The sequence below is a fragment of the Diospyros lotus genome, chromosome 10, assembly GCF_014633365.1.
Source record: "Diospyros lotus cultivar Yz01 chromosome 10, ASM1463336v1, whole genome shotgun sequence".
Lineage (NCBI taxonomy): Eukaryota > Viridiplantae > Streptophyta > Magnoliopsida > Ericales > Ebenaceae > Diospyros > Diospyros lotus.
In genome coordinates this window covers 1605489-1619478 of record NC_068347.1, presented here as the reverse complement: position 1 = coordinate 1619478, position 13990 = coordinate 1605489, and positions in this window count along the sequence as shown.

The window sequence follows — 13990 nt, the reverse complement described above, 5'->3', positions numbered from 1 at the left end:
ATCCTCATCTTCCAATGCTACTTCATCAACTTCCTACAAATATGAACTATGATTCCCACCGATATCCATGTCCGATCTCTCTTCATTGTTGGAGTTTTCAGTTACAACTGGCGGGTCCAACTCCAATTTTTCCTTAGATTCCTGTTGGACATAATTTGCAACCTTAGAGGCTCCTTCAATTTGTTGGTTGCTCTTTGTAGATCCATTAGGTTGCAGCCCATGCTTTCTGAAAATGGCTTCCAAGGCGTGTTCCTAAAACCTTGCTTTCTTAACCGTTTGTTTCACTGTTGCAAGCATCATCATCTTGACTATTGACCTCAGTTCGTTCTTTAGACCACTAATAAAATTGGAGATGAAGTATCGCTTTGTTAAGGCAGGTTCCAAAGTTAACATCAAGGACCTTAATTCTTCAAATTTAATCTGATAATCTGTCATCAATCCCTCTTGCCTTAATTTGTTGAACTCATCAATCACATCAATCATGTTCTTCTCTCCAAATTGGTCATGTAAATTTCCAGCAAAATCAGTCCGCCTGGCCTCCCTTTCCCAGGCATTGGGGTATTGATTCGGAGTGTGGGAAAATGATCCGCTTACCTTAATTTCTAGTTCCAAGGCCGGGAGTTCCTCTATCTCTTGCAGTCCATAGATCATAGGTAGGATACCATGGTTGGGCAAAATTGGATCAGCTACTGCCTGGGTAGGAAAATCCGGTGATAACCAGAATTGAGGTAGTAAAGACAACATGTTGAACATGCTGTGGGTCCGCTGGCCATGTTGCTACATTGTCTTTCAGTGCCTCTTCAAGTCTTTCTACACTCTTTCTTGAGAGGCAGCTAGATCCTCCCGCGTGTTTTCTTTTTTGGCCACACTATCCACCCGAATGTGGGTCATCTCCTCCTACGTTACCGTAGATTCCTTAGCTTCAGGATTTCACCTCTTAAAATGATCAACAACCTCAGAAAATCGATCTTCCATAGATCATTGTTTTGCACAATCTTCCTTAATCTCTGATTCAGAACAACCTCCAAAGTTCAATTGTTGCTAAACAACCTCCAATAATTGCCTGATCTGAGATACAGTAGTCGAGAATCGACTGCTACAAATCCTCCTTCCAAGAATCTGCTTTACCTCTGTAACGACCTCTTGCTAATCGCCTCTTATACAACTTCCAAGGACTGTCTCTAAAATTTCTTTCCGTCCTCGATTTAACAAACCCAACTCACCTCTTAGAATCAATCGCTTGCCAGTCAACAACCTTCTGTCACGACCCAAGGAGAATTAGAGGGTTAATACTGTAATTAGTTACTATTGTTTGTTCGGAAATGCTGTTAGCCTGGTTGTAATGCACATGAGTGTTGTTTCTAGATTTTTCTTTCAGTTGAATAGCCTATAAATAGGCTCCAGTATGTAGAGAAGAGTATGTTGGAATGATATAGTGAATTCATATTTCCCTCCTTACTTTCTCTCTCTCGTTCTCCCTTGTTTTCCCTTCTTTCTCTTGATTTTTGATTTGTCTCTCCCTCCAATTCTTCTATGTTTCTCTCCTGAATTCTTCCAATTTCCTTCCTAGACCCTAGCTAAAGCCTAGGGTCGTGACATTTGGTATCAAAGCAATACCATCCTTGGTTATGTTTCTATTGCGGCTCTGATTTGAAGGTGAATCCCACTAGAGCTTGGCGGTGTGTTACTCGCTTGGATCGGAAGGTGATTCCGACCAAAGCCGGCAGTCTTGTAGTCAGACGGAGGTGGGTCAACCAGTGAGCACGCCAAAGAAGTGGACAACCGTCATTCGTGAGAAGTGACAGTCCGTCGGAGAGTTAAGCAGACCACCAAGCGTTTGCCACTATAGCGGACGTTCCAAAGGGGTGTGAGTCCGTCGAAGAGTGAAGCAGACGGCCCAGGCGCATGCGACTAAAGCGGAAGACAGGTTGCAGGAGCTTTACTGGAGTTGATGACGCGGGTGAGGAAGGTTGTCACAGCCAGTTCAAACAAATTTGGTGAATAACCCTTATCAAATGAGGAAGGATTAAGGGAGGAGCAGGGTCAGGTGATTTCTAATCATCTCACGGTCCAAATCAAAAGGCGTCATAGAGCGAAGTTATTCTCATGACTGTAATGGACCAGCTAATTCGAATTTCCGTTCAATTTTTGGATTCGAGCAGGACCATTGCTTCCGACAGTAATTTCATGTGCGTTTGAGGCAATTTAAATTCAGAACTAATTAGCTCGTTGAGGGGTTGGATCCAGAATGTACAGAACTCCTATTCCTTGGTTGTTGAAGTATGTTGTTTGTGAAAAGTTGGCCATGGGGGGTAGTGTAAGTATGAGACCATTGGAGTCTCAATTACAGCAAAAGAATGTTGCATTTTCAGTGGGATGTACTGTTCGTGAGAAGTCAACCATGAGTAGTGCACACATGAGACAATCCGAGTCTCAATCGCAACAGAAGAATGCTGCATTTTCAGTTGAATACAACAGAAATCATAAGCAATTTGGCCAGAAGAATCATGGGACACGGGAAAAGAAAATTGATAATCAGTTTAGTCAAAGCCATAAAGAAACAAGCGGTGTGGTACATAAAACGTGCAAAGAATTCAGTCGTATGTTACACGAGTAGCTCCAAGAGTTTGCAAAGATACTAATTAAGAAGTATCACTATAGATTTCCTATTGAATTCTTCGACAAACCAAAAAGAAACGTTTCAGATGACCATCCCGAAAGTTCTAACCAGAAGATGATTGATTCAAACAATCAATCATCATGATTGAATTACCCGTAACAGAGGACTCTTGGAGAAGAAAGTTGTGGAGAGCGAGCTTCTAAAATATTCCAGTGAGCAAAAAGAAGATGTTGCTGAAGTGGAGGAGAAAAATGTTGAGAGTGAGCTTCAAAAATATTCCGATGAACAAAAAGAAGATGTTGCTGAATTACCAACAGGGGATCAGGGCATTCTAACAGAAAAATTAGTCGAGGGTGAGGAATAAATGTTGGTCGTTGATGCTGCAGAGGAAAGCAATATTACAAATACTATTGGAACTCCACTGAAGGAGAATTCTATTGACATGAATCTGGTTACAGCTGTTTGGCAACCAAGGGGAGAGCTAATACATCTGGATGTGCCTAATGAGAGCTGGTAGGAAAAAAATGAAGAATTATTAGAGGGATTGACAGAGGAAGCAAAGTCCTTTGCATTACCCCGGGGGCTTAGTCCAATATATGGAGAATTGCCCAATGTGGGGGATGTGGTTTTGGGAAAAGTTGAGGATTTTGTGGCTTAGGTTAAAATAGGCAACGAAAAGGTGAAGATAACACTAGCTGGAGGAAAGCTAAGGGATATAGCGGAAGAAGTCAAAAGTTTTGTTGAAGGGAACAAAACTCTTGCTGTTGTGTCGGTTTTTATTTCCACGGGCAAATCCGAGTTGTTGTTTACTACATTGAGGGATGAACCGTTGGCTGGGATTAAAGTTGCAATAGCTCCTAATTCTAATGCTCATTGACAACCTTGGTCTGAGTATCCAAGGCAAGTCTACAATTCTCCATTACTGCATTTCCAAGATGATGTTGATATTCTTGCAACAAAGGATGGCCGTGGATTGAATGGGAATACAGTAACGACAGCTATGGATGTAGGTCTACCATCCTTACTTGTATTAGACGATAATGAACTACTAATGGAAGTCAAGGACACAGTTAGACTTCCCTTTAGACTCCAAGTTTCAGCTGCTAACTATATCAGTCCAGGTGTGGTTGATCATGTTCTTACATGGGAGACCAATTTTGATTGGACGGATAGTGCAAGAGGTGGGTGTATTGGGCTTGAACTCAATCAGGTTGAAGTTCTAGGCCAAATTATGCTTGGAACTGATTGTGGAAACCTAAGAACGAAGAAGAAGAGGCCTAGGAGGAGAAAGAAAGAAAGAGGAATAAAACAAATAGAGAAAGTTGGTATTGGATATGAGCAATGGCCCAATTGCTGTAAGTTTCTTGGGGACAATAAACCTTTCAATGAGGGGGGATTGTCACGACCCAAGGAGAATTAGAGGGTTAATACTGTAATTAGTTACCATTGTTTGTTAGGAGATGCTATTAGTTCCGTTGTAGTGCACACGGGTGTTGTTTCTAGATTTTTCTTTCAGTTGAATAGCCTATAAATAGGCTCTAATATGTAGAGAAGAGTATGTTGGAATGATATAGTGAATTCATATTTCCCTCCTTACTTTCTCTCTCTCATTCTCCCTTTTCTCTTGATTTCTGTTCTCTCTCTCTCCCTCCAATTCTTTTCTGTTTCTCTCCCGAATTCTTCCAATTTCCTTCCTAGACCCTAGCTAAACCCTAGGGTCATGACACCTTTATTCTTGCCTTGGTCACATGCAGTAACCTAGATCCAATTGCTTTAGAACGACGATCGAAGTCACATGCAGTGACTGCACCTTCCTTCCAAATCCGAATAAAATTTAGCGGAATTCCGTCTGACTTTGTTCAGTCGGAATTGATAGGTTCGCCTCAAGCTCCACTGTAGTTGCCAACAATCAGCTATTATGAACATAAATCGCTCAAGGCTCTGCTTCAATCTCACCTTCACTACTCGCTGGATCGAAGTGATTCACGATCGCTACCCAATCACCATCCTCTTCAAGCCTGTATCGTCGGAAATCACTGCTTTAACTCCCAAACCTACTGCCAAGGATTGTCAGAATTATCGCCGCTTCTAGAAATACCTACCGCCTTAATTAGTTCTGCAACCTAGTGTTTGAACTTGCCTCGTTCAGCTTCCTAAGAACTAAGCAGATCTACTTCACTAGAATCACTTCTGATCTACAATTCGTTGATGTTTAGCAATCGCCCAGGAGATTGTTTTCCCCAGTCGCCTTCCTTAAAATCTAAACTCAGTGGTCCTGAGTTCTCCTCAACCAACTTCAATTCCAAGCCGATAAATGTGAAGTCTCTTGGTTACTATCCATCCTTGATCTCTCCTGAATCGGATCGAGAACAATCGCCTATCAATAGCCGATGATCACCTTTGAAATTTGCTTCTACTGGCCAATTTTACAGTGATTGACTAACTACTTTTGGTGGAATCACAGCCAAGAATTGTCGGCTCTGATACCAAATGTTCCGACCCTAGGGGTTTGGCTAGGGTTTAGAAAGAAATTTAGTAAGAACACAGGAAAGAAAGAGCAGAAAGGGTAGGGGAGAAAGGACATATCAGAGAGAATTGAGGGAGAAGAGAGGAAAACCGAGGGAGAGTTTGGAGAATTGAGAGAGGGAAATGGAATTCAAACTCATACGTAAGCTTCCATTCTCTACTTCTACAGCCTATTTATAGGTTGTTACATCCCTTCAATTAGTAACTAACTATAGGTACAACACCCTAATAGCCTAACGTACAACAAAGACAAATACATGTAACAGAAAAAGACTCCTATGCCCTTGGAGTTGTGACATATGTATGAGCTATATATGGGAACATATAATCTATCTTATTTGATTTGTGATTTAGATCATAGTGACACGTTCCTAGGGTTTACCTAGGACTGAGAATGGAATTATGGAATAAATCAGGAGTGACAGAGTAGAAAAGAAGAGAGAAATCAGGAGGAGGGAGAATTTAGAAGATTGGAGGGAGCATTCAGAAGAATCAAGAGAGAGAAACAGAATTCAAATTCACTCATAAACTGCATATTCTCTACTCTTTAGCCTATTTATAGGTGTTGCATCCTTTCAGTTAGTAAGAAACTGGAAGTACAATCCTATAACAACCTAAGGTACAACAAAGAAAATTACATGTAAAAGAACAATTACTCCTAATGCCCATGGGGTCGTGACAATTCCCCCCACCCCCCCAAAAAAAGAGGTTTTTGGTCCCCAAGAAACTTATTACAATTGTGTCTTTTTCATCACCCAATTCTTGTTGATTCTTCTTCTCCATCTTTGCCCTCTACTCCTTCTATGCTCATTAACTGTCTTTGACATTGGTGGCCAGGACTGAATTTGTCTCCACATGTATAGCATAATCCTAACCTCCTCCTCTGCTCCATAGTAGATGATTTAGCTGCAACAGGGTTAGGATAAACCCCAGAATTCTTATTTCCTTGATTTCCTTCCAGTTGTTGATTGAACGAAGGCTGAATTTCTGTTGAGGGCGTGTACTTATTGAAAATAGCTTCCAAGGCAAGCTCCAGTAGCCTTGCCTTCTCAGCAGCCTGCTTCTCTGTTGCAGGCTGCATCATCTTGACAGTGGACCTCAACTCATCCTTGAGAACATTGATGAGGCTGGACACAAAATACAATTCATCTAAAGGTCAGATGAGAAATGATCAACAGTGATTTCAGCTCCTCAAATTTGATATGATAATCGTTTGCTGAACCTTCCTGCCTTAACTTGTTGAACTCTTCTATTGTATCCGTCATTGTCCTTTCTCCAAAACGAACACAGAAATCTTCCACAAACTCCTACCAATTCAATTTTGTTCTCTTGCTCTAGCCTTGGAACCATGGGTCTGCCATGTCATTAAGATAAGTGGCAGCGAAATTCACCTTTTGGCATTCAACCACCCAATAGTAGTGAAAGAATCGTTCACATTGCCGGATCCACCATCTCGGTTTGTCACCGTCGAATGCTGGAATTTCCAGCCTCGGCATTGGAGTGTGGTGTTGAGTCGTATAGGCTCCCCACATTGATGCTTCTGGCACATACTCCGACCACTCCTCTGTTTCTGGAGGATCAGGAGCACAATGTCAAGTTCTTCTTTCCACTAGAATCGGAGCTGTGGTGGACCTCGGAGGAAAATCTGCCCGCAGAAGAATATGAGAGAAGTCCTGATCCTAGTCAGAAGACTTCTCTAGATTACGGTGGAGATTTTGATATCCCCATGGCCAAATCCTGCAAATTCTTCTCTGAAACTAGAGAAGTCTTCTCTCATATTCTTCTCCACCGTAATCATCGCTTCCCTAGTAGCCAAATTCTTGGCTCTGCCTCGACTCGCCTCACCTCTTCTTGAGTCTGGCGAAGCCCGAGTTCCATCGTCTCCAATCTATCCTCCAGTTGCTCTTGATTCTGGTGAAGGTCGATCTCCATTGCATCCAATCGAGTTTCCAGCTGCTTCATTCTAGTTCCTTCCATCATCACTCAATTTGCCAATCGCACTGTAGATCAATCAACTATCATGGTTCACCAGGTCCAATCGGTAGAGGTACCTGATCTGCAGATCGGTTCCATTGATGTACCGATCATCTAATTCCGAAATCCGATTGCAATTGCGATGAGCTCTGATTGTTCAGATTTGCTGCTTGCCGTCGAGTTGATCTAAATCAAATGGCTGGAGATCGCCTGGCTCTGATATCAATTGACACGCTCCTAGGGTTTACCTTAGACTGACAATGGAATTATAGAATAAATCGGGAGTGAGAGAATAGAAAGGGAGGGAGAAATCAGAAGAATAGAGAGAGAAACAGAATTCAAATTCATTCATAAGTTGCCTATTCTCTACTCTTTAGCCTATTAATAAGCTGTTGCATCCTTTCAGTTAGCAACAAACTGAAAGTACAATCCTATAACAGCCTTAGGTACAACAAAGAAAATTACCTGTAAAAGAACAATTACTCTTAATGCCCTTGGGGTCGTGACACATAGGGGGTTTTACTCTTTGTTATTATTTGTATTTTTTTTTAATCAAAATACAAATAGAACCTAACAGTCCTATATATTTCAGGGGGTTTATGTTTTTTAGCTTTTTGCCTTTGCGGAGGAAGAGCCCATTTATGTAGGGGAAGGAGATAGTAAATGTATGTGAAGGAGGAGATGATATAAGAAAAAGTAGGAAGAAAAACAAAATATAGGGAAGATAAGAGAGCTAGGGAAGAATATTGCCATCTTGGAAGCTCATCTCATAGTAGAAAAGTAAATACAATTATAGGTGCATGGAAGGAAAGGAATTCACTGGCAGAGTAAACGAGTAGGAAGAAGGATGAAACTGAAACTAAAATGGAGGTGAGCCGGGGATGGTGTGTTTGGAACAATCTTGAAATGTCTGATAAATGAAGAGAAGATCAGAAAGCTTGGGAAGAATGTTGTGTTTTGGTAGCCCCTGTTTTGTAGGAGAGAAATAAGCACAATACTTGGTGGAAGGAAAGAAATTGATAGGACGTAATGAATAGAAGTAGGAAGAAAGCTGAAAGTGAAACCAGAACATAGGTGAGATATCAAACGTATGTTTGGAACATTTTCAAGCATCTCATTGACAAAGGAAAAAAGAAGATAATTATAACTTCATAACAGAGGAATGCACCCTTATATTATGGTTGTAGTTACTAGAAATATGTAACGGTAGCAATGGAGAAGCTAGACTCATCAAAGCTCAATATATTCTTCCTTCCTGCAAATAGACTCATTAACCCTAGGATTGAAGAATTTGGTGGAGTTTGTTAAGCTGTAAATAGACTCGTTAATTCTAGGATGTAAGGTCACTGAGCTATTCACTTGGAACTCATCATATTAAACAAACAAATTACTACCAGAAATTAATGAATGTTTATGTTGCATTATTGAAGAAATTTAATGATGCCAAATATCAATCATACCGTAGCATGTTTGTTCATCTCAAAGTCCCTCGTTTTGATAGCTAAATAAATGGTACCAATAACATCCATCTGGCCATGAACTATCATTATAATTTAATTTCACAAGAGCATGCATGAATAAAAAGGCACCTTTCATTTAGCTTTGTCTTGTTGGTATTCCTTGTTGGCATTTAATGAATTTTTTAGACTATCAAATATCCCTCGACATGAGTAGAATAGTATCTTTAAGTTCTTGGTCAATATTATAATAATCTAGAACTTCGTATTTTGTGGATTGGCTTGGACCAAACGAATTGACTTTGCTTGGAATGAACCAGTAGAATATCTTTGACATGAAAAGAATTCCGGCAGAGTCACTTCAACAGGGTGATTTTCCTTTATCAAGCAACCAATAGATGATTTATGAAGTAAAAATTGCCAGCCTTAGGGTGAGAAATACATCTATATAAGATGAGTAAATTAGAAAGGCCCATAACATATTTTGCTATCACAATGGTTGTTACGTAAACTGTGACATTGGATACACACGCCCACGCCCACGCCCACGCCCACTCTTATGGAGGAGTGGGATGGCTGTGGTCAAATTGATAAACGGAGATGAGTGATGTGGGTTTAGCATTTCAACAAAGCAATACTGAGAACTTTGTTTGATGCCTAATATTTAGACCCTTTTGGTTTTCAGCTGGTTGGGTCCATGTAGTCTGTTTGCTTGAAACCTTACAAACCTCAAATTCTCCACTGATCTTTCTTGCACTCACTGTTTGTCTTCTTACATTGCCCATTGAAATTTGATCTGGTGATGCCCATATGACTGATTTGAGGGACAAGTTTTATTTTGAAGAATGAGTACTTGTTTCTGGCATAAAATCCATAGTAATATCAGTAGATGCGGTGTTGTCAAAAAATAATTGTTGGCTTTCATTTCTCTTGTTCTTCTATTTGTGGATCTTTCTAAACAGTATTTCTGCCATTTGAGAGAAGAACGTCCTAAAGAAAGGAAGGGAAGGGCATTAATTATCTTGAACTGTCTATAAAGTGTTGTCAATTTTTAGGACAAGTTCCAAGAACTCAAGGTGCTAGTGCCCTTAGATATCATGTTTGTCAACATCGTACTGTATCTATCACAAAACAATATTAAATATATTTGGTACCATTTTGGTCTAGATATCAATCAATGCTGGATAATACTAGTCAGAATCTTAAGATAGTGTGGTACCACCTAGTACCAACCTCCAAGTAAATTTTTTGTTCGTTAGGTAATCTAATATTTTTATTTTACTTCTCATAATTTACCTCTTATTTTCACGTAGCCAAGGCAAAAGTAAAAACTCTAAACCTTTCAATGATATCAAATTGTGCAAAAAAAGTGCAAACATTATGTATGTTTATGTTGATTACTTGATTTTTGAAATATTGTTATTGTGTTAGGTTATGTTAAACTGGTTATTTAGGCAAATTTGTTTATTTTGAATAGGTTGTGAACATGTTTAGGCAAAATTGTTACTTATTTTATGTTATGTATACTTATAGAGTAATGTTATTTATCTATATTTACGATGGATCTCTAATCTAGTTGACATATTTTCATTAGAAACCTTCAACTAGACTGGAGATTCATCTCCAGTTTAGATAAATAGCATTATTTATGTTTTTTTTTATCTTAGGTTATAGTATTTTTTTATTGAAAACTTTACCATGTTTATATATTTTTATAATTTATGTTATTAATTTTATTATAAATCTAGAATGATATCTTGATATCCCCATGGTATGGTATTGACCATAAAAAGAGTTTGGGCTTCATCATTGAAGCTTGAATGGAGGAACTTAAGCCCAAGTATTAATACAACTACTTTACAGCAATGGGACTAGTTTTTGTTAAATAGCTCTTTAAATTCTAAATTAAATGGGATTATTTTTTTATAGGTACGTACAAGGTATATGTATCATGACTCAATAATTTGAGGGACTAAATAGAGTTATAATTTTTTGGTAGTTGGTAGGTAGGTTACACCAAAATGGAAATTAAAAAATGGGTAGGTTAAGAAATAAAAATAAGGAAATGATATTTAAAAAAAATAGAAAACGAAAATGTGAAGAAATACGTCAATAAAAAATATAAGATTTTTTTGTTAATATAATTTTTAAATTAAAAAATTATAAAAAATAATTATTCAATCAAATATAATTACATAATCACAACTTGATTATGTCTCTAATATTTTTTTAATATTGTAAAACGGCGCTAAAATGTTTTCAAAATTATGAAAATGGCTTGGAAACGTTTTTTTGGGGGGTTTTATCATTTTGGATTATGAAACATTTTAGAAATGCCAAAACAGCATTGTTTCGGTGTTTGTGTGCATCAAATGTTGGTAGTATCTATGACGTTGAATTACAGAAGTAAAAATTGTTAAAGTATTCGACAAATTCCAATCAAATCCCAATATTTGATTCATGTATTGCTAAAGGGTTGTTATTTGAAGTGTATGATCTCTCCATGTTAGATCACGGTTCCTTCCATACTCTTTGATTTTTTTCCAAATTAAACTAAAGAAAGAGGTATCAACTTAATACTATTTGAGAGCATATTGGGTTATAATTTTATAGAAATCTTTTAAAGTAATGATAAAAGATTGTATAGATTGCCTTGAAATGAGAGTTCAAATGTTTCTCTAAATGTTCGCATACAAGTTTATATGTTACTTATTTGTTATGCAACTGAGTAGGCTCGTCGCTTAAATGATATGACAAAAAGTGTTTCCTTTCTTCTCAACCATCTTATTTGAAAATAAAAAATAAAAAATCTAAATTATTTTGTTTCTAAATCCAATACCATTACCATTGCAAAAAAATCAAAAACATTCAATGAAAAAATTTAACACAATTGACCACCTTGCATGCCTTGGAGGGGTTAGAGCTATTTTTTGTCTCATTATACCAAAATTTTTCACATGGATTACTTGTAGCTCAACGCGTAAACTCATATTCACTTAAAAAAGTCGAATATAGTGGTGTAATTTCATTTTCCATAGTCACGTGTTAAAGAAATAAATGTGAATTTTATGGTGTATATAACATATATGAAAGATGGTCAATCTTACTTCATTAAAAGAGATCACAAAAAATAAAGATAATTAAAGTAGTTGTTGACAACTTGAGATATATTAAGTTTAACTATACCAAATTTTAAAATGAAACTACTAATAATAAGTTATTATACATATTTATATGTATTTATTTGTTATCCTAATGAGTAGACACATTGCCTAAATAACATGATAGTAAGGGTTTTTTTTTTTTTTCTTTTCAACTATCTAAATCTATGATGCACAGAAACATTTTGAAGGTGTCGTTTCGACGATTCTAAAATGCCAAAAAGACGTTTCTTAAAGCCATTTCATAATAATAGAAAAATATCATAAACATTTTTTATTATGTCCATGAAAATGTTAGAGATGGGAAAAATTATATCTCTAACCAGGTCTAACTCAAAATTTTTAAATTTATTGTTTGTTTTTAAAAGTAAGTAAAATTTTAAATTTATTGTTTGTATTATGTTTGATTAGTTTTTTAAATTCATTGTTTATTTTTAATTAGTAAGTCATAGTTCATGGATGATGGAATTTAGTCCATGTTTATTTGAATGCATTATAGAATTTATATTTATTTTTTGATTGAATAACTATTTTTAATAATTTTATATATTAAAAATTAAATTTACAAAAAGACCCCTATATTTTTATTTATTTATGCATTTTCCCTACATTTCTATTTTCTACATTTTGAAAAATGTGATTTCTTGATTTTCATTTCGCATCGCATCTATTTTCTATTTCTATTTCTGTGGAACCTAGATCTAAATTGTTAGCTTATTTAGAAAAGCAAGCAAGTATCAAAATTGTTTTATTTTTATATCCATTATCCCTAATTGCCCAAAAAACACATTAATAGCAAATGAAAAATTCTAACACTAACAACCACCATCACATGCCTTAAAATAGCATTGCCACGTCTCAAGCTTTGGAAGTCCTCATCCTTCACTAATAGAGGCCAGGGCTAATTTTGTCTCATCAGACCAAAGTTTTTCTCATACGCATTCAAGAATAAATAATTTTTTTAGTGGGAAATGTGAGGAATAAGCAAAGACAAGAGCCCACATTTTTGTTTTGCAATGTGTTGGGGTACATGTAACTAGACACGTCTACTGTAAGCATCTTCGCCCGGATATCTCAATCACCCGGTCTATCTGAACGAAAGCGTTTACATAAGGGAAGAGAAATAGACATAAGACAAAAAATACCCTGGCATGCATACATACGAAAAATATAACAGCGGAAGCAAAACAATATACATGCACGCCCACAAGTACCCCGCTGGAACAGCGGTCCCGGAGTATATAAATATACACAAACCCTGTGCCAATGAGTAAGAAATACAAGGAACAACCCGGCACAATAAAAAATAAAAGTCAGAACTTCTAACAAAACATCAAAGAAGACAGGGACAGCTAACTGTACACCCTACCAACACGGCTGGCTACTAGATGGCGCAGTCCTCGCCCTCGACTTTTACTTTACCCTTACCTGGAATGATGGAGAGCAAGGTGAGTCTCAAAACTCAGCAAGTTTATATGAAAAGGAAGGTTGTACATGAAACAGAAGAGGAGATCACTCCAAATATAAACCCATATGTACACACAAGCCATGTGACGCAACAATGCAACAGTACACCAAAATAAAAACACATACCGATCCTTGGGGCCCACATAAAACACCTGGCACCCAAGTCCCCTACCAACCTGTCGCTGCCCTGAAAGAAAACATAGATCTCCAACAAACCTGTGTGCATTGTCCCGAGTCGATACTCCCGTCACCCGTATCCCTGTCGGTACTCCCGACAGCCAAGCCATAGGCTCCCTCAGAACGGTACTCCCGTCCGAGAACTATATACTACCAGTAACCATGCAATGCACATAAAATGCAGTGGCATAATGAGCATCAACATGATACAAGGCGCCCATACATCCAGGCATCAGGCCATGCTTCACCCATATAGTAAGTCACACACGATGCATATGCCCGTGCTGGATGCAACCTGACCAAGTTAGAATGTCCGTGATCAAGCATAACCAAATCATGATAATCCCAACATGCAGCCCGTACCCATGTGCATACCAAATCATGCAACAAGAATAAAATATAACCAGACATGCTATAATCACATAACGGCAGAGCTAGTCAGTAGTACCTGACACCGGTCAGCGGTCTGTGACTAGGAGTGTCCACCCGACGGTCCACTTCAGGGCCGTACAATAGTCTACCCCAACGTCACCAACAACTGACCCCTGCCCTACTGCTCGATAACTCTAATCGAACCATAAATAAATCCGAGAAAATTAGAAATAAAC